The sequence below is a fragment of the Phyllobates terribilis genome, unplaced genomic scaffold (genome assembly GCF_046119375.1).
Source record: "Phyllobates terribilis strain yellow unplaced genomic scaffold, ASM4611937v1 Scaffold_9__5_contigs__length_417890890, whole genome shotgun sequence".
Classification (NCBI taxonomy): domain Eukaryota; kingdom Metazoa; phylum Chordata; class Amphibia; order Anura; family Dendrobatidae; genus Phyllobates; species Phyllobates terribilis.
In genome coordinates, this window is record NW_027362769.1 from 357,202,956 (window position 1) to 357,223,255 (window position 20,300).

A 20,300-nucleotide genomic window follows, 5' to 3' on the forward strand; every position below is an offset into this window, starting at 1 on the left:
CTCGTAGCTCCGGAACACCCCCTCCTCCCAGTCAAGGGCCCCCAGCATTGCTTTACCCCTGCCGCCACTGCCAGCCTCCTGAAGCAACAACCCTGCCTCCTGTGACCCTGCGCCATTGCCGTTGACCCCCCCGCTATGCTACATTCGAATTATAAGGTACACCCCCATTTTCCTCCCAAATTTGGAGGGGAAAAGTATGTCTTATAATTCAAAAAAATTTGTGGGTTGTCCGGTCTAAAACTGCAAGTCTGCAGTCACTCTATGTGACTGCAGAGTTGTGAATCCTCACATCATGCACACTGCACGCTGTGGGGATTCTCTGGTGTCAGCACCCAGAACGGTGGTCATACATACTCCCAACCACAATCCAACTAGACTGTTTCCGGCCTCGATCAATACACTTGCATTGAGGAAGGTTGCACCCATCCAGTTGGTTTGTTACCAGGAGTGTGCATATTGCATATTTGCAGTCACATGACCACCATTCTCACAGTGCGTGCAATGTGAGAATTCACAAGTCTGAAGTCACATAGAATGACTGCAGACTTGCAGTTTTAGACTGGACAATCCATTTAAGTACCTGACCCTCTTTTGTACAGGGTTGTCCTCTTTGTTTTTTTAATTTTTTTGGAAAATTCATCAGTAACCAAACCAAAAGTGATTACATAAAGTGGACCTCTTCGCTCTCATACATGTCTCTTTCAGTAAATACTTCCCTGAATCTCCCCACTACCACCCCAGACATTACCACCGACTCAGGGCCCCATAAACAACCATGGTGAACTAATATTGTTCCACTGACTACCAGGAGCACCCCTTGTAAAAAGATCCCAAGATAGGCCAGATCAACCAAATTATGATTTGATGATACCTCCAACACCAATTTAACTACCAACTTCAAGGACCCACCAGTCCACCACCCAATGAAAGCCGCCATGACCAAAATGAAAGCTGTCCTCCATATTACATTAAAAGAACCAAGGTGTTACTGCAAACTCTGACGCTTATTCACTCGAGCAGGTGTCCATTGCTCTCTGCCTCTTGTGGACACACCTTTAGTCCCAGGGTCTGCAACCATAAACTGTATGGCGGCCAACCTGTTTTATAGGACCTAAGATAATCCAAAAAGTCTCATTTTTTCATGTAGTTAGAACAATAGAATAAATTTCACATAAAATTTGGGAGGAGATCTTAGAAATGTTGTACTTGGATCTTACAACCTCAATTTATGACTGTGGTTTAGAGTTAACTTTTACTAAAGTTATGTGGGAAAGATGTGTGACTGCATTTTCAGAACATCTCGCTCTAGAAGACAATCATAGTGAAGAACTATTTCCTTCTTTCCATTGTCAACTTTTTCTCCAAAAATATCTTTAGTTTTGATACTTTTTTCTCTTTTTTATTACATAAGTAGGATACGTTTCCAGTGACCTTCCTAATTCTAGCACAGCTTGATGGATGGCATAGCATAAAATCCCAACCAGGTCACGTTAGGTAATCGAAACCCATTTTTCTATTATACGCACTGTGCAATTATTCTGCAAAGTAAATCTCTTCTCCTTGCAGGTTACTTCTGAGTCTGTAAGATATTAATAATATTACAATTAAAAATGGCTTCACTTAAGACACCGTGTAAGTTTTTCCAAGACACTGGAGATGTTGTGAGCCTCTCCCCCCACGCTGGCAGTGCCGCAAGTCTTTCTTTGTATCCCCTCTGCAGGCTTTCTTCCACTGAAACACAATGATGAATCAGAAATGGATCTCCCACCAGGTAGACTATTGGATGGAACAATGAAAATATATTCTTTTGAGGTCTCTAGCAGAATAAAGTACTTTAAGATAAAAGACTCGGGATCTGTATCCTTAACTATCCCACAAATCAAATTGCACTTTATTCTATAAAAGTAAAAGAACTTAAAGCCCCAATTGAGAAATTTTTGGCAGTGAAAAGTCTCTAATTTCCCTTCCGTTCATGTTATATTTAAATTAATACAGTACAGTTCTATATATATATATATATTTAAGTAGGTGTATATATATATATATATATATGTATATGTAATGTAAAAACTGCTATTAAAGTGGTTGCAGTTGCCCCATAAACATTTATCATTTCTTCACAGGATAGATAATAAATGTATGATCTAAGTTAGTACAACTGCCGAGAACTTCACTGATCCCAAGAATGAAGTTTGCAAAGTCCCTTGTGTGAGTGTAGCAGTACTGAGCATGTGCAAATGGAACATTGGTTGCACATGCTCAATAGCATTCATTTCACATAGGAGACTTTGGATAACCTATTCTTGATCGATGAGGCTCCCAGAAGTCAGACCCATGGAAATTATACATTTATCACCTGTGACTGACAAGTGATATATTTTGTTAAAGAGACATTGTTATAAAATAACAATATGGAATAAAAAAAATCAAGTCTTTGAGCTTCTTTTATGAAGCAAGAAAGTCTAGAACTTTGGTGCAAGGTATATTTGCACTAAAATTCGAGAGATATTTCACCTCTCATGTTTTAACTCCTTCACACTTTATGGTGCATATATTACGCATGTGCACAAGTCGATTAGTGCTCCGTATCTGTGATCAGCTGCAGGAGCCTGGCGGATATGCATAGCCAAAATTAAGGAAACGGGTAAGAACATTGATTCAAGAAGATTACCTGGGTCAATAATGACTTTAGATTCCTTGGTTAGTAGTTACATTGCATGGATATTTTATGTAGACGAGTGAATTTGCCAAAATATTAAAGAAAATCTGCTAGTTGTATTTAACCCCCTCTCTCCCTCCAAACTATATGTGCATTTAGCTCTTTAAACGTCAAGTTCAGCAATACCTTCACATGTCAACTCTGTTCCTCCATTACTGATAAATTAGTGTTTTAATTTATAGTATATACAAATGATCCTGAAGAGCTATGGTAGATCTGAAGCCTCTGTCACTTCAGTTCTATTCCCCACCCAGAGACGCCACCTCTTGCTATACTGACAACCTATATGCTGTGTGACTTCAGGCAGAAGGCGACAGATATGGGCAGGAAATAGAGCTGGTGTGACAGAGGCTTCAGATCTACCATAGCTCTTCAGCCTCATTTAAATATCTATTCAAATGCTGATTTTTCAGTAAAGGAGGAACGGACCGGCCATGTAAAGGTATTGTTGGACTTGTCTTTGAAAGATCTACATGAGCATATAAATAGTTTGGGGTGTGAAATCCTGCTGACAGATTCTCTTTAAGGTGGTAGATTCACTCAAATTCAGCTGGGAAATTTGATTTCAATGCCAATCAACTGTGCCCCAATTGCTACAAAAAGACATTCTCAGGTCTTGTCAGACCCCAGAGGATAATGAAAGAATGGTTTAAAAATAAAAAATAAATATGATACTCACCTCGAATCTCACCTATTCGGACCCTGCAGATTCCTGGCCGGTTCTCCGCTGGATTCCTGCCTCCAGCTCCTGTCTTCATTTCTTCACTCATTATCCTCGATATCCTGATGGGTGCCCCGCGACACCATGACAAGTGGTTCTACGCTCATCATGACCTCACATGAGTCCTAGTCACTAAGGGTGAAGTTTAGTCAGCACTGAAGATTGACGACTGAAGAGAAGAAGAGCAGATCTGGAGAGAGTCCGCTTAGGACTGGGGAAAGTTTCGAAGGTGGGAAAGTTGAGAAGGAAGATGATTATTATATCTTTTTAGATTTTTTCAAAAGTTTCCTGGCCCTAAAAAAAATCCATCAAAATGGCCAACAGCAGAAAACTTGGATTTTAGCAAGCCCAAGGTTTTTTTGTAAAAATTTTTGCTAATTCAGTTTTCTTCGAATTGATTCACTCATCTTTAGTAATCCATGATTTAACTGGGAACGATGCAATAATGCCATTTCTCCAGTGGTGGCACTGCAGAAAAAATTCAACAGATGGTGGGCGGCTTCTGATCAGCTAATTATTGGAGGACTGTTTTATCAAAAATGAGTTGCCAGAGCACTTTTCTTTTTACAGATACTGTAAAGCTGAATATCCAGTTGCAGTTTCTCTTCTTAGTGTCTTGGATTCATTGCTTTTTCAGCTCAGTAACATAGATAGCGTTGTGCTCTCATACTCTCTCTGGAGACCCATTATTGAACTTCTTCAAGGTCCATAGGAAGACGGTTTATACACAGACAAGGTTTATGCTAACTGTTCCTGGAAATATAAGCTGATGTAGGCAAACGGTGAAAACATCCGAGACCTCTGTCTAATTCTTGATTAGGAGGGAAAAAGTAAACTATAAGAAAAGAGTGAAGAAATGTAGACCGTTTTCCAAGTGGCATATGTGAGCAGTCAGTAGTAGTAGTCATACACAATAAATACATACAGTATGGAAATGAAACAAAAACACAAATAAGCATCAACAATTTTTATAAAAATTCATACCGAATAACTAAGAAATAAAAAAAAAAAATTAAAGGAATAAAAAGAACTTCTGCCGATAGACTCAGTTAAGCATGGTAATGTGATTAGTTGGTGCCAGAACCTCTTTTTGGACTTAAAGGGGTTGTTCCCTTTCTGAAATTCCCAGACCCTGATTAGAGTTTGCTATAAAAGAAAATACAACTCCTTGGGTCCAGCACTGCATCCACATCGCTGCTCCTGGAGTCTGGTAATGGCTGCAGTGTTGAAAACCTAACCAACCCATCAGGAAGGAGGAATGATCCAAGGCCACCAATGACTTTTCCAGTCTGAACAAGAAGCAGGAAGTGTCAGTTCAGGAGGTGAAGAGAGGGACTCGTGCCTGTGAGAAACTTGTGCTGCCCTGTGAGAGACTGGTGCCTGTTAGAGACAGACAGGACAATAATTGTGTCCTAACAAGGAAGAAGATAGTCACTGGTTATCGCAGGATCGATCTCCAGGACTGTGTCAGAAATAAAGAGGCGCTTTGCACAGACAGGGTAGATCTCCCCATGCACCTGTAGCCTGAGGGAGAAAACAACTCTGTGAAACCAGTAATCCCTCAACATTAAAAGTGAGAATGAGACTTGCCCTGATCTGAAAGAGGATGGATCCATTAACCTGAAGGAGGAGTTTAACACAACAAACTCGGCTCTACTACATCAGGACCAAGCAGCAGCTACCAGACATTCTTCTAAGGCTACAGAACTGTGAGTGTGACACCAGTGTTCTATGCTAGGGTGTAGAGCAGGTTTCTCTAGCTAGGGCGGTGTAGCAGCGCGGCCCGATTATTGGAAGCCAGGTAGGAATTTAACAGAGAGTAGTTTGTCGAAGTTGTTTATACTGTTTGTTATGAACTTTGCATTGCCATAGTTGGAGCGCAGCTTGTGTGGCACACTCCAGCTATCTCTCCTTGTATCTATTATTGTTATTATCATTACAATAACTGTTAGTCTTATTTTCCGGCATATAATCTTCTGTCTTTCAATAAAGTCAATCTTTTGTTTCTTCCTCCTCGTCTACTATACCGTATTTGAGTCCTGCCCTGCAGTGTCGTTCGGACACCGCTAAATATCAACAGTGGAAGAAGAGGAAAAGAGCGTTAACTCTCAAGGTGGCACAAACCGGATTGGAATCGGTATTATTACTACAGGCATGCACTGAGCATTATAGTAAGTGCTGCCAATAGTACTGGTGTGGACGATTGTCCCCTTGGTGCTATTGGCTTCAAACTGAAAGATGGCAAGGTCTGCTGGCTGGACATATCAATCCCCCAGACATGACTTGTTATCGCCAAGGAAAGAATCTTCTGAAAATATACTGTATTTCTTTGAGTTACTTCAGTAATATCAAGCTGTCCAGAGCATTAAGATCAAAGAATATATAAAGAATTCCTTTGAGAATGCTCACCTATGATGAAAGTCCAATTGGGCAAACAGGACAACAGGGTAAATGGTCCTGTACCAATTACAAACAAGACTTACAATATGGTCATTCAACATTTTTTATCCTTGTCAAGAAACATTGATGTTGTGCCGAAAATTTATGTTGCGCCCAAAAGTTGTACCTGAAAATGTTATGACATTTGTGACCATGATGGAAATATAGATGAGACAACCTTTGGCCAAACGTTCATTTGGCGGACAGCTATCTTTCTCGACTCCCCATACACATGAGCACTCGGCTCGGGCGATCACCCATCTTTCTTTTTCCCAACAAATGAGGATGGGAGGCCAAAATCATCAGGTTCAGCCAACTTCATCTAATGTCTACAGAGGACTTTACAATATAATCCTTTCTTCCCTGCCCCTTTGCATCTGATTCCTGGCACGACTGCAATATTTCACTCGCAAGGTTGTATCTATCATAAAATAAATGTATTTTTTCCATTTCTCCCGGTGATCTCTGCACCCGACTGATCAGCATACACGCCGTATGACGCCGTAATCAGCTTATTTTCTAAATTCATTTGCAAACTTCCACTTTAAACCACTAATTCATCCATTCACCTTGATTTTCCTGGCCCATTACCCGCAATAATGAGCTGTTCTAATGAAGTAATGATATTAGCGATTCTCCACCGATATGTTTAAAACCTTTATTTGTATTCACACAACCAGTCAGAATGAATGAATATTGCGCATACATAACAATAGAAGGAAATCGAGACCATATTTCACCTGCACGTTGCCTTCTTGCAGGAATTCACGTATTATTTCTTCACAGTTATTTCCGTCTATTTTATTGCTACTGATATTGGGGAAATCACTTCTAACCCCATTACATAGAGACACAGAAAATGCAGTTTGTTTCCAATTTTCCTGCATTGTAATGATGAAATACAGTTTTACGTCTACACATATCATTTTATTTTTTCCAGCTTCTCTAGGTACATTTACTTCTCATGCAGATGCCAAGCCTACACCCAATCTTCAATCACTTTATGGCTTCCTTCACAAAGACTTCTTGTAACTATTGTCATACATTTCACGGTAATAGACAATCTTTTTTCTGAGTAGTGTATTTATTTTTTAAGGAACTTTTGGAAAAAAAAATCCTCCTAAAAAAGGCTTTGTTTTTCCATATGTATGAAACCAACCTATATATACTCAACAGTGGTGGACAAGACGAGTCCGACTGACATACACACCTTGCACTGTAGATACTTGTCGCACATATGCAACTCATACTGTACACATGCCACACTTATGCCACTCACACACTGGACATTTGCTGAAAATCAGCTATTCACAGGATAGGAACATTTTTATCCCTCAACTAACCCATAAGGCTGTATGGACAGCCTAGATATGAGGCTCTGGAGCAGACCAGGATAACCGGATGGCACATGTAACTATGTAGCAGGGTATATGGGCAGGCACTTTGGTGTAACAGATCCAAGTGTGCGGACAGAACACAGGAACAGCAGAGCTGGACTGACAGACTTAACCCAAGGCTTATCCCCTGCTTGCCACATTTCCTGATTCCAGGCTTCTTTTCCACGCAGGTCCTTGACATGAAAGAGATCTTATGATTTACGTTATTGCGCTACTAGATTTCTGCCTACCTGCAACCGCAACAGATGTCCTTGACAAAGACCACTTCTGGTTGAAACATTAGACCATAACTGTTTTTTGACTCCTTGCTGGATCAAAATAAACTATCACTGCAGTAATACCTACAGTCTAAATTTCTTTTGTGGTGCTGAGGTTCCTTCCTCAACAAGTCTGGACCACGAGTCCCTTTCTCAAGAACACAATTTTTTAATAGGACAATGTGGCGGTCTTTCTCCTTCTAATTTTGACTGACAGACAGGCACCTTGTTGTAGCAAAGTCAAGTGTGCAGACAGTACTAAGAAACAGCAGAGCCAGATTGCAGACAGGCACCTTGTTGTAGCAGAACCAAGTGTGTGGACAATACCCCGAAATAAAAGAGCAAAATTAGCAAAATGGCACCTTGTTGTAATAAAATCAAGTATGCTGACACCCAGGAACAGCAGAACTGGATTGGCTAGTCAGGCACCTCTTTGTAGCAGAGTCGAGTGTGCAGGCAAAATTCAGGAACTGCAGAGCCAAATTCGCAGAAAGGTACCTTGTTTTAGCAGAGTTATGTGTGTGGGTCAAAATCCAGGTGCAGCAGAGCAGAACTGACAGGCATGTATTTCATTTCAACAAAGTTGAGTGTACACAGAGCACTCAGGAACAGCAAAGTTGGATTGGCAGACAGGCACTTAATTCTGGTAGAGCTGAGGGGCCACAGCCCATCAGGAGGCACTATTGTAGCCTGTATAAAAGCAGAGGCAGGGAATGGAGCAGCCATTTGGTGGTGAATCTGGATAGGATGTGACAAAAAAGGAGGCATGGATCTCCAGGAAACTTGGGTGCACAAATAGGATTCCTCTCCACAAATAATGTAAAAATAGATTCGGCACTCCAAAGTATATGCAAAGAACGTAATATGTGTTTTGTTTAGTACAGGTTCATCTACTGTGTATACAACAATTTGACGTTTCGGCCAATTACATGATCTTTATCAGAAAAGGGGAACCTCTTTAAGAATTCTAGAACGACGCTAGAGATATGTGACGCGCCCCCTGGACCGTGTGTGTGTGGGGATACCCGGAACCGGACCTGTCGTGGATGCTGGGGGTTGTAGTCCTTGCGTGGCGGGGACCCGGTCCCGTGGCTTAGGGAGGTCAACCCAAATGGCGGTCTATTTATAGGGTTTTGTGATTAAATGTCCGACTACGCCACCCGTGGATTGCGGTCAGAGTGAACCGCCGCTGCAGGGCAGACCGCTGAGGCTGGTGTTGTGGGTGCAGCAGAGGGTAGTATAACTCCCCACAGGAGGAGTATAGCCTCAGGGCAGTAAATAGGGATGTTGGTAGTGATGGTGCGAGGGAGCAGCAGTAACCACACGGAGTCTGTCATGCAATTCAGGGTCTTTACTGTTGGCGGCATTAAGGGACCCTCCCGGAATACAGGTTAACAATGGAGGCCTGGTCAGTCTGAGAGCAACTGGGAAATCCCGCTGGTCAGGGGGAGTTTGCAGGCCTACCTTGCTGACTTCACTCTTTCTTGGCTATCCCGCTGTAGTGTGGTGGTAGCCCACGTCTCTGAGTGTACCGTGTTGTTCTCGCCCGTATGACTAGCGACTCGGGCCTTCCGTACTTCTCACCCCTCCGGGGCAGTAGTGGTCCCTCTCGTGTGGCTTTGTAAGTCTCTAGCCAGGGTGAGCTCTGCTAGCTCCCCTCCTGGCCTCGTGTTCCTCCTCTGCCTACAGGGACTCCTCAGCCTGCTGCTGACCTGTCCCTATCTGCAACTTGTCTGGAACTTCTCTCTCACTAGTCTCTCTAACCCCGCCCCAGATCCAGTTTATAAAGGGCAGATTTTTCCCCTCCCTAGACTGAGGCAGGAGGTGCTGCATGCTAATTGTCCCCAACCAGGGAACCTCCCACCTGCTCTCAGACATGACATTGCTGCCACTGTGGCGACCAGACCTGGGGTGTCACATTCCCCCCTAGTGAAATTTAGTACTCCGGGACTAAACACATTTTGCAATAACACAACAGGTAATAACAATACAGTAATATATATACAAGAAGCTTAGTCTTTTTAGGTCACAGAGCTCCCGTAACCAGGTGTCCTTGACACCCAAGATGCACTTTGAGGGACCCGTCCCAAACCCACCAAGTAGGCCCTGGGGTGGCTACAGGGCTTTGATGATCCGGAGCAGGACCACGTCTTCAGCCACCTCCACGGGTTTTGTGTTCTGTGGTCGTCTTCAAAAGAGGGCACCTTACCAGGTGCAACTATGTACAAGGTACAGTTCCGGCTATTCATTGTCCATAACCTGTTAGTCCATTGAACTAGAAAAACATAATTAGTAACCAGGTAACACAGACATTAAACATTTCCAACTTTTGCATCTATACAGGTAAATACGACATATTAGATTCTCCAGCGAGCGGGTACCTGGCCTTTAGTGCTCCTGTTGGACCTACGTAACCCACTGTCTGGTGGTACTCTATTCGGGTCCCCTGTTTCCACCCCCTGTGTACTGGGTGTGCTCGTGTCTGCACTAGAGGTGTTTGCAGATGTTACGGGTAGGTTGGGCAGCTTTCTGCGTACTCTTTGGCTCACCACGGGCCTGGCAGGTTCACTACCAGCAGAGGGTTGATTCTCCTGAGCTGCTGGTATGAACTCTTCTGCCTCCGGGGCCACTTGCTCTTCCAACACTACTTGCTCTTCTGCAGGCCCTTGAGGGGCTGGCTGGAGAAAGGTAAGGATGGGTACCACTATAGCGTTGTTGATTTGTGTCCAGGACCGGGGAAATTCTCCGAGCACTGTACTGACCATTTCTTCTCTTTCCTCTGCGGGTTGAGGGCTATCTTGGTCTTCATCAGTGCTTTGCAGCTGCTCGGGACACTTCTTCAGGAGGTCTCTGGAGACAGTGGCTGTGGTCTCTCCTCCATTATTACTGATAACACATACCTTTGGGTTTTCATGGCTTGAGGGCAGTACAGTGTTCAGGTCGTTCTCCCACTCGTCATCCAACTTGTGGAGCCGTCTCTTCCTCTTCAAGACCTGCTCTCCAGGTGCCAGGGGAGCAGCAGGAGCATGCTGGTTGTAATTCCTCTCTTGCCTCTCTCTTGCTTGAGACAGACTTCGCTCCACACTCTCCTGTACTTTCAGGTACTGCTGCTGTCATTCTGTGCCCCAGTCTGCTTCTGGTGAGGTGTCCTCGGGTGTCAGGACTAGTGTTGAGCCACCCCCGTAGTGTTCGAGTTCGGTTCGGTTCGTCGAACACCCGTGTGTTCGCCGAACTGTTCGTCGAACTGTTCGTCGAACACCTTCGAACACCGTTAAAACCAATGGCAGGCAAACAAAAACACATAGAAACACATAGAAAACACCTTCAAAGGTGTCCAAAAGCTGACAAACTGCTCAGAAGACACAACTAACACATGGAAAAGTGACAAGTACATATAGTCATGCGAAAAGAAAAGAGGTGGAGGAGTAAAAGGAGGGGGAGACACAGATATAGGCATGTCATGCCCTTCTAAAATCCAAAAAGTGAGAAGCCGAGACGGCCAGTCCGCTCCTGCCCGTGCCACCTCCGTGTCGCCGGGTTTGTGCCAGAGCCGCGGTGAACCCTGACGGCCAGCCCCCCTCTCCCAATACTGGTGCCTGTCCGCTGGTGGGTCGAGAGAGCCCCCCTGTGGTGGAGGCAGCTCTAAGCTTTTTAATTTAAATTGTCCCTCTAATTTGAATGAATACACTTTAAATCCATTTACAAGGATCTATTGGAGGGCAAATCTCATGCCAGCAGCCGCGTAATTCCAGCTCCAGTAGCGTCCACTAAAGCTGCTGCAGTTAAAAAGCTTTTATAAGGATCGAGCTCGGCTGTCCACCGCAAGGCATCCTAGTGCCAGTCCCAGCCCCTATGCCTTGGGGTGCCTCCTGATGCTCTTCACTAAGTATCCCGTGGTCCCGAAGCATTTCCTTTGAAAAAATTAAGTGTCCAAACTACAGGTGGTGTAGCTTGCTTAACAGCCGGGATAATCCGCTGACTAGCAGACACTGCTACTAGGCACAAAGTATTTCCTGGGCTAGATGCAGTTAAAAATTTGTAAGTAGATACTCTCGTTGGATGCTGAGAAAGCATTCCATAGAGTCTCCTGGCACGCCATATATGATTCTCTTAAAAAGCTTGGGGTAGGGGTCTAGGGGACCCTTTTATAGCCAAAATCACGGCCCTGTATCACAATACGTCACCTAGGCTGAAGATAAATGGAACTGTAGCACCGAGGGCTCGGTTGCTACAGACGTATTGCACCTCACCCAGAGGTGTGATATCTCACTCTCAGATAAGGATGGAGTGTGGATCAGGACCCGACACCTGCATGCATTACACCACATTGCCGTGGGGCAGGGCGACCAATATGCCCCTGAGATGGGCACGACAGTCCCTGTCCCTGGCTGGAGTGGGGGGAGGGAACACTGAGGAAGGGGAACCCTGCAGTGCAGGAGCAGGGAGGAAGCAGTTCCTGGGTGCATTGAGAAGGGAGTATAAAAGGTGGGCACCATCTTAGTTCAGTGCAGAGAAGTCTGAGCAGAAGTGGCAGGGAGCAGGGGCTCTGCATGAGCTCTGCTCCGGAGGCGGGCCTAGTAACAGAGGCCCAGGCCTGCAAGAGGGAGAAGGAAGGAAGAGGAGCGGAGAAGGCTCCAGGAACGAGGAATGAAGGGATCCCAGGGGTGCGGACGGGCGAGTCGCCACCGCACGCCCGAATCCACCTGCGTGGAGGGGTCAGGCCAAAGGGGGAGACCGGTCCCCGAACTAGTGGAGGCAGGAAACGACCCTCAGCTAGAAACCGGAGGCTCTGACATTTTATGTGGCGCAGCCCCTTGCTCCACCCGCTAGGAAGGCACCACATAGGGTCAGGGAAACTCGCGCCAAGTTTACCAAGAGGAGGCCCGAGGCAGCCGGACAGAAGTGTTGGTAAGAAAGGCCAGACAAAGGACACACAAAGGGGTCCTGTGAAGCGCTCCAAAGTTATCTGGGAGTTGTCTGAGCCCCTCACCTGGTGAGCACAGTACGACGTGGGCAGCCGTTACCTGCAGACGTGGTCTGGATAATAAGAACTGTGAGTAAAGGCCCTGAACTGCATCACTGACTCCGTGTCGTTACTGCTGCTGCCCTGCACCATCACCCCCATCCTCCGCATACACTGCCCTGAGGCTATACTCCTCCCGTGGGGAGTTATGCTACGCTCTGCTGCACCCACAACACCAGCCTTAGCGGTCTGCCCTGTAGCGGCGGTTCACTCTGACCGCAATCCACGGGTGGCGTAGTCGGACATTTAAACATCAAAACCACATAAATAGTTCCGCCACTGGTTTGACCGCCCTGAGCCACGGAACCGGATCGCCGCCACGAAGACTACAACCACCAGCATCCACCAAAAAGGGTCCGGCTCCGGGTGTCCCAAGGCCCAGGGGGTGCGTCAGAACATTTTCATCACCTTTCACAATCACCAATGGGACAAGGCAGGGATGTCCTCTGTCCCCTCTCTTATACATCCTAGTGACGGAGCACCTGCTCTCATCAATTCGCCATAACCCCAATATTAGGTGGATTGAGGTAGGAGGCACCGAGTACAAGTGCTCTCTATTTGCTGATGATGTCCTAGTATATATCACTCAATCACATATATCCATCCCTGCTGTTATGGCTGAAATAGATCACTTTGTTACATGGTAAAATTTTAAAATCAATGCAGCGAAGTCTGAGGCCCTCGATGTCTCCCTCCCTAAATCCATATAGGATTCCATCCAGTCCAACTTTCCCTTTGCCTGGCCCTCACAGGGTATCAAATACTTAGGAATTCCTATTCATAGAGACCTCTCCCATCTATGTTATCTTAATTTTGGGCCCTTTATTGAACAATTCCATACAGACCACGGTTGGCAAGTTGGAACTGTGAGATTCACTACGTGCACCACTGGTATTTTGTGGAAAAGCACATGTAAGATTCTGCAACAGTCTCTGCTGATACTCCTGCATGCGTGCATCCCTTTCTATGGCAGGAATAATTTCTGCAAATTTACTTTTGTACCGGGGATCTAACAGTGTGGCAACCCAGTAGTCAGGATTATTTCTAATTCTCACAATTCGAGGGTCATGTTGTAGGTAGTGCAGCAAGAAGGCACTCATGTGTGTTGCGCATCCAGGAGCACCAAGTCCCTGTTGTGTTGGTGGCGAGGTAACAATCATGCTTCCTTCCTCTGTCCTCTCCCCCCAACCTCGCACAACAGAAATGTGATCAAGGTCTCCCTCATCTGATGAGTCTTCCATCAGTTCGTCCTCCACTTCTTCCTGGGCTCCTGCACCTTCCTCACTAGTTTGGCTGCTACCATGCGCCCTGGTAAAATCATCTCCCCCACCCTCACATGCCTGCCGCCCTGGTGCTGCCGACCGTCTGGACCTTGCAGATGTTAGCCCTTCCGCATACAACTCCTCCTCCTCTACTTCCTCCACCTCCTCTTGTGCCACCACCTGACTCCGAATTCTGTTTAACATGTGCTCCAGCATGTAAATCACCGGAATAGTCATGCTGATAATGGCATCGTCAGCACTAAACATCTTCGTCGCCATTTCAAAACTGTGCAGAAGGGTGCATAGGTCCCTGATCTGAGACCACTCCTCCAGCGTGATTTGCCCCACCTCTGAATCTCGTTGGCCCAGGCTATACGTCAGAACGTATTGCACCAGGGCTTGTCGGTGCTGCCACAGTCGCTGCAACATGTGCAGAGTTGAATTCCACCGGGTAGGCACATCGCATTTTAGCCGGTGAAGTGGCAGGCCCAACGACTTCTGTAGAGATGTAAGTCGCTGAGCTGCGGGATGCGAACGGCGGAAGTGAGCACACAGCGACCGTGCCCTCTGCAGAAGGCCATCTAGTCTGGGATAGTGGGCTAAAAATTGCTGGACAACCAGGTTCAACACGTGAGCCATACAAGGCACGTGTGTGACATTGCCCCGGCGAAGGGCCGCACCCAGGTTTGCAGCATTGTCGCACACGGCCTTCCCTGGTTTCAGGTCCAGTGGAGACAACCATTCATGAAATTGGTTCTCCAGAGCAGACCACAACTCCTCAGCTGTGTGACTCACATTTCCCAGACATTTCAATGTAAAAACCGCCTGATGACGTTGAGCCCTACTGCCAGCATAGTAAGGAGGTGTGCAGGATCCCTTCTGCGCAGTTAGAAAGCTTGTGGCATGACCAGACAGGCTTTGGGTGCAGGTGGAAGACCGAGAGGAGGTTGAGGAGGCAGAAGCAGTGGAGGAAAAATGACATAAAGAGGATTGACGCACAACTCGTGGGGACGGCAAGACTTGGACAGCAGCCCCTTGTCCTGCTGTCACCATAGTTACCCAGTGCCCAGTCAGCGACATGTAATGCCCCTGTCCATGCCTACTCGTCCAAGTGTCTGTGGTGAAATGCACCCTGTCACACACAGAGTTTCTCAAAGAAGCGGTGATGTTGTGTGCGACATGCTGGTGGAGCGCAGGCACACCTTTCTTTGAGAAGTAGTGCCGACTGGGCATCTGGTACTGGGGCACTGCGACGGACATAAGGTCTCGAAAATCCTCTGTGTCCACCAGGCGGAAAGGCAGCATTTCTGTAGCCAAGAGCTTGCAGATGGTGAAATTCAACCTCTTAGCTTTCTCATGGCTAGGAGGAAATGGTCTTTTACTTGTCCACATCTGAGGGACCGAGGGCTGGCTATTGTGCTTAGACGGGGTTGATAAGGGTGTCCCCGGCAAACTGCCGGTCTGTGAGGAAGATGCAGGCGGACATGTTAGGTTGCCTTGATCCAAAGGTGGTGCTATCGATGTCGGACAGCGCTCAAGACCAGCTGGTGTTACCACCTCCAAAGAAAATGATGACCTGCCAATCACGCTGGCTGTTGCGGGTAAAGAGGTGGCAGGTCTGCGCCCCAAAACAGGTGTGACTGCTGTCCCCCCAGTCACAGAGGATGAAGAGGCCGCGGATGCACAAGATATGGCAGACGGTGGTTGGCCCGGCCGGCTAGACCGCATTGTAGCACACTGAGCTTCCCACTGCAACTTATGCTTCATGTCCATGTGCCGGTTCATGCATGAAGTACTCAAACTATGTATTTTTTGGCCTCTACTTAGCTTTTGCTGACAAATGTTACAGATAACACGAGTTGGGTCATCTTTATCGATCTGAAAAAATGCCCAGGCTATGCAAGGCTTAGCACCCATGCGACCTGAAGAGCCACCACGACTTGTGGTGAGAGGCAGAGTTGTGTTTGAGGATGCAGTTGTTGACGTGCTTCCAGTACTACGTCTCTGTCCAGGAAGGCGCAACCTGACCTCGTCGTCACTAGCATCTTCCTCCACCTCCTCTGCTGACCTCATCTCTTGGCTGACTGTGGGTTGACAGTAAGTGGGATCTCCGACCTCATCATCATCACCCTGTGCGTTATCACACCCGTCGTCCTCAGAGCCAACCTGTTCCTGCCCTGACAAAAAACTTAAGTTGTCGCTCCAATCAGGTATTTGAGTCTTATCATCGTCTTCCTCATTGTCTCCACCAACAGGAGTTACAGTTTGGGAATGAGGGTCTACATTATGGTCAGAACCTTCTGCGTCTGGTCCTGGATCCGACTCATAAAGATTCTGGGCATCAGTGCAGATCATTTCCTCGTCTGGATTCACAGAAGCGCTGGAGTCGACCTCTGATTCCCAGGCTATAGTATGAGTAAACAGCTCTGCAGACTCAACCATCTGTTCTACCTCATACTCAGACGGGCAGCTGGAGATTTGGGAGCTGTGAGGAAGCAAGTGCGATTTGGGTGACACCTTTGAGGACTGGAGTATTTGTGATGTTGAAGTTGATGTGGAGGAGAGCCCACTTAAAGGAGCACTTGATATCCGTTGAAGCACCTGCTGTTTTTGTGCCTCATCTGGAATTTGTAGCGATTGGCGTGGCCGTAAGAAAGGGATCTTATCACATTGTCCGCTAAAAGAAGTAGACATTTTAGTTTGGCTGGAAGATGGTCTTTCTTCTGCACCTACCCCACGGACACAACCTTTTTTCCCCTTCCCAACATGCCTATTCCCCTTTCCACCAGCAGCAGGCCTTTTTCCACTCATTTTGGTGGTTAACTAATTCACAACTCTGGAGTTGTTTGCACAAAAAAACAATGGATGGTAACCGAGCAGAGCTGAGTGGCCAAACTGTGGTATTAGGCCAAAACTATTGGCTGGGTTAGATGCAGAAAAAAAATATTTTTAATTTGCAACCTGATGGAGGTCAGTATAGATGGACTAATAGACCAAGTCCCACACACCGCTAGAAGCCCAAATATTTTTTCAGAGCTAGATGCAGAAAATTTTTTTATTCAATTTGCAACCTGATGGAGGTCAGTATAGATGGACTAATAGACCAAGTCCCACACACTGCTAGAAGCCCAAATATTTTTTCAGAGCTAGATGCAGAAAAAAATTATTTTTAATTTGCAACCTGATGGAGGTCAGTATAGATGGACTAATAGACCAAGTCCCACACACCGCTAGAAGCCCAAATTTTTTTTCAGAGCTAGATGCAGAAAAAAATTATTTTTAATTTGCAACCTGATGGAGGTCAGTGTAGATGGACTAATAGACCAAGTCCCACACACTGCTAGAAGCCCAAATATTTTTTCAGAGCTAGATGCAGAAAAAAATTATTTTTAATTTGCAACCTGATGGAGGTCAGTATAGATGGACTAATAGACCAAGTCCCACACACCGCTAGAAGCCTAAATATTTTTTCAGAGCTAGATGCAGAAAAAAATTATATTCAATTTGCAACCTGCTGGACGTCAGTATAGAAGGACTAATAGAACAAGTCCCACACACTGCTAGAAGCCCAAATATTTTTTCAGAGCTAAATGAAGAAAAAAATTATTTTTAATTTGCAACCTGATGGAGGTCAGTATAGATGGACTAATAGACCAAGTCCCACACACTGCTAGAAGCCCAAATATTTTTTCAGAGCTAGATGCAGAAAAAAATTATTTTTAATTTGCAACCTGATGGAGGTCAGTATAGATGGACTAATAGACCAAGTCCCACACACCGCTAGAAGCCCAAATATTTTTTCAGAGCTAGATGCAGAAATTTTTTTTATTCAATTTGCAACCTGATGGAGGTCAGTATAGATGGACTAATAGACCAAGTCCCACACACTGCTAGAAGCCCAAATATTTTTTCAGAGCTAGATGCAGAAAAAAATTATTTTTAATTTGCAACCTGCTGGAGGTCAGTATAGATGGACTAATAGACCAAGTCGCACACACTGCTAGAAGCCCAAATATTTTTTCAGAGCTAGATGCAGAAAAAAATTATTTTTAATTTGCAACCTGATGGAGGTCAGTATAGATGGACTAATAGAACAAGTCCCACACGCTGCTAGAAGCCCAAATATTTTTTCAGAGATAAATGAAGAAAAAAATTATTTTTAATTTGCAACCTGATGGAGGTCAGTATAGATGGACTAATAGACCAAGTCCCACACACTGCTAGAAGCCCAAATATTTTTTCAGAGCTAGATGCAGAAAAAAATTATTTTTAATTTGCAACCTGATGGAGGTCAGTATAGATGGACTAATAGACCAAGTCCCACACACCGCTAGAAGCCCAAATATTTTTTCAGAGCTAGATGCAGAAAAAAATTATATTCAATTTGCAACCTGCTGGAGGTCAGTATAGAAGGACTAATAGAACAAGTCCCACACACTGCTAGAAGCCCAAATATTTTTTCAGAGCTAAATGAAGAAAAAAATTATTTTTAATTTGCAACCTGATGGAGGTCAGTATAGATGGACTAATAGACCAAGTCCCACACACTGCTAGAAGCCCAAATATTTTTTCAGAGCTAGATGCAGAAAAAAATTATATTCAGTTTGCAACCTGATGGAGTTCAGTATAGATGGACTAATAGAATGATGCTATGCCCAAAAGATTTTACTTCACTAGGTGCAGTAAAAAAATTGGTATTCTATACACAGGTGGTATATCTTGCAACACAGATAGGCTACTCCACTGACTAACACACTCTGCAATAGGCCAAAAAGGATTAGCTTTGCTAGATTCAGCCAAATGCTGTGAAAAAAACTTGCACAGCACTGGCACAGACCTGCCTGGCAAAAACTGATAGGAACTGATGTAACCTAGTCCTGAAAAGGACTCCAATTACAATTAGTCTTTACTCCCACAATCTATCTATTTAAGAGCACAGACCTGCCTGATAAAAGTCGTAGGAAATGCTGTAACCTAGTCCTTAAAAGGACTGCAATCACAACTATTCCCTACTCCCAAGCTATCTGTATATTTGTGCGAAAATTGGCTTGAAATTAACAAGGTATAGCGCACACAGCAACAGCGGTGCCGTCTAACACGCAGCTGCAGCAGTGAGAAAATGGTGGCGACGGGGAAAATGGCTTGGTCTTATAGGGCAAGGACATGTGACATACACTGCCAATCACACATGCCCTTGCTTGTGTGAAAAAAAGCACTTCGCTCCGTGTGTGCGCTGCTGATAGGCTGACAGATTGCACCTCCCCACTGCAAATGCGGGAAAGAGAAAAAAAAATGGAGATCTTCATTGTTCCTGCAGAGATCCATCCCCTGCCCCTCCCCCCGCCCCGCTGTACACTCAAACTGCGTATTAACATTAATTTTCATCATTACTGAGAAAAAATCCAGTTATGATTTTGGTGCACGAACAGTTATCGAACATAACCTCGAACAGCCGAATTTTTCTCAAATTGTTCGTGTTCGCCGACCGGCTCGAACACCGCCCAAAACAGCTCGAATTTGAGATTGGCGAACAGTTCGAGTAGAACAACGCTCATCTCTAGTCAGGACTCCCATCTCCAGGTTAATTGGCAGCTTACCAGGTCTTGCTCTCATTAGGTAAGCTGGGGTGCAGTTAGTAGAATTTACTGGGATATGGTTATACAAGTCCACCAGATCTGGCAGTTTCTCAGGCCACAGGCTGCGTTCCTCCAGGGGCAACGTCTTGAGCAGGTCTATTACTACCTGGTTCATTTTCTCACACATCCCGTTGGCTTGGGGGTGCTAAGGCGTTGTCCTTATCTTCTTGCAGCCATACAGGTTGCAGAATTCCTGGAAGACTTCAGCCTCGAACGCTGGACCTTGATCAGTCAACACTTGCTCTGGATACCCGTGTGGGCGACAGAAATGCTGCTGAAAGGCTCTGGCGGCCATCTGAGCTGTTAAGTCTTTGACAGGGACCACCACTAGGAACCGGGAGTAGTGATCTACGATTGTGAGGGCGTAGACGTATCCCGATCTGCTTGGAGCCAGCTTTACGTGGTCCAGGGCCACCAGCTCAAGGGGCTGCTTTGTGATGATGGGCCGCAGGGGAGTCTTCTGGCTGGCGCGGTCCTTCCTCCTTAGGTTGCACGGGCCACAGTCTCTGCACCATCTCTCTATAGCCCCTCTCATGCCTACCCAGAAGAACCGCTCAAGCAACAGGAACTCCAGCTTCTTCCATCCAAAGTGCCCTGCTCCGTCATGGTATGCTTCTAGGACCAAAGCCGCATCCCGCCTTGGGACCACTACCTGCCAGGTCAGCTCGTGTGTTCGAGAGTTGACGGTTCTGCGGCACAGCCTCCCCTCGTAGAGAAACAGCTTTCTCCTCTCCTTCCACAGCTGTTTGGTCTCTTCTGGAGCATCCGGATCAAGGTGGGCATCAGCCTGGGTCAGCATCTCTTTTATCAGGCGGACTGCGGGTTCACTATCCTGTGTCTCTGCCC